We start from the raw sequence: 2401 nt of genomic DNA on the forward strand, positions 1-2401 counted from the left end.
AACTGAACTCCAAGTAGAATATCTAAAGTGGGGCTCAAATATTCTTGCACCTCACATTACAAAAATCTTCAACAACATCATACAACAAAGGCTCCCCACAGATTGGACATCTAGTTTGGTAATACCTCTTTTCAAGAGCGGGGACGTCAATAATCCCTCCAATTATAGGACCATCATGATAAACCCTTTATTTGCAAAGCTATTTGGAAGCATGCTAGAAAACAAATTTAGAAATTGGGAAGAAGAAAGAGATAAGCGTGCTAAAGGGCAAGTAGGTTTTAGACCTAAACATTCCACATTTGATCATTGCATAACTTTAAAGCACATCATTGAAAAAGTTTGGGGGAAAATGAAGAAGTCTTTTGTTGCTTTGTTGATTTCAGCAAAGCATTTGACTCGTTCCTAGGGATAAACTTTGGCACAGAATGGAGGAACTTGGGGTTCCTAAACATTTGAGAGCAGCTGTGCATAGGCTGTATGAAGAGGTGAAAGTCAAAATTAGAACTTTAGCAGGCATTTCTGAAAGTTTTAGAAGCGATATTGGGGTCAAGCAAGGTTGCCCACTGTCTCCTACCCTTTTTGGTTTATATATCGACAAACTTGAGGAGTGGTTAAATTCGCAAGGGGGTGATGGTATCTATTTGTGTAAGTTTGTTATAAGGCTTCTTTTGTATGCATATGACCTTATTCTGATTGCTAAATCGGCTCTTGGTTTGCAAGAGCACTTACTATCCCTTGAGCATTTTTGTAGAAGTGTGGGGATGCAAGTCAATATCAGCGAAACAAAAGTAGTGGTCTTCTCTAAGAAAAGAAAACATAACCATCATAAGTTCTACTTTGAAGGAAACATTCTGGAAGAAGTTGCGGATTACAAATACCTCGGAATTGACTTCAACAAAAATCTAAGTTGGAATGGTTGTAGAAAGAAAAGAACTTTGGGGTGTTGGAAAATGGGTGTAGAGAGGCAGAGTTATGGGACTGGAAGACCACTCAAACTCTTTTTGGGCTTCTAGTGATTTCGTTGATTCTCTATGGTTGTGAACTGTGGGCTAGCAGTACCTCCGACATGCAGTGGAGACAAATTGAGAAAATTCAGAAGCGTTTGATTACAAATAAATTTAAGATTAAAAGTGAAGTTCCTTATGATATCTTGTTAAGTGAAACAGGGACTGCTCCTATTGAAGCAATTGTATGGTGCGAGTCATAAGGTATTTAAAAAAAATTGAGAAAATGGAAGAGGGTATATGGCATAAGGTTGTCTTTAATGATAGATTGTGCAAGAGCAAAAAAACTTGGATGCAACAAAATAACAAATGGTTTAGTAAATGGGGTATTTGCTTGAACGCGTGTCCCATAAACAACAAAGAGATAAAAGCTTTTGTTATGGAAAAGCTCCACAAACATACTTGGGATAAGGAGCTAGGAAGAAAGAAAAATAACCATATTGAAGTGTTTAATCCCACTCATAATCATCAACCAAAAGCATACATAGAGGCCAATATCTCTTGGAGAGCCAAAATTCTTATTGCTCAGTTAAGGACTAATTCTCATCAACTTCGTTGTGAAACAGGGCGCTGGAAAAGGCCCAAAGGAAGTGTGGGAGGAAAGGGTATGCATTTTTTGTTCTTCCAGAAAAGTGGAAACAAAAAAACATTTCATTTTCAAATATGAGGCCTTCAAAGACAACATGGAAAGTTATACAGATATGCTGGGAGTTAGCTCTTGGGATAATCTATTTATTGAGGGGTTTGTTGAGAAACTGGGAGCATTTATTGTGAAGCTTCACAGAAAAAGGGCCGAATACATCAATCAGATGAAGAAGCAATCTGTCCCATAGGCTATCTTTAGCCTCGTGGATGTTAAAATAATTTCTTTCTTTCTTCTTTCTTAATTATATTCGTACAACAAAAGATTTTATGGTACAACAAATTACAGATTTTGTGGCACAATGTAATCATTGTAAAATAAGAGGCAAACCAATCAAAATTGAAATAAATATATTTAAAAAAAATAAAAATATATATATATATATTTTTTCAAAAGTAAACATTAGATAAAATCATTTAATTTTTGGTAAATTTAAAATTAATGTCAACATCAATATTTTTTGAATACGTTTTATTTATTTATTTTTGAATAAGACTAAATCTATTAAAGATACAAAAATAATGTTACATGGAGGCACTGGCCTCTATAGAACCTGTCTCAAAGTTTTTACCAAGTATTAGCAAACAGTAACTAAAAAGGAGACTGCCCTTAAGGGGAAACTAGTCCAAAAAACATGGTGAGAGCTACCCATGCAGGGGAACTAGCTTGTAAATCCCAAGTTTCAGAGTTTTTTGCGCAAAACAAAAATTGAAAAGGCCCCATATAACAACAATTACAACTTAAAACTACAAAA

This window comes from Pinus tabuliformis, chromosome 8 (genome assembly GCF_031772625.1).
Source record: "Pinus tabuliformis cultivar Carrire ecotype Pingquan chromosome 8, CPIR1, whole genome shotgun sequence".
Lineage (NCBI taxonomy): Eukaryota > Viridiplantae > Streptophyta > Pinopsida > Pinales > Pinaceae > Pinus > Pinus tabuliformis.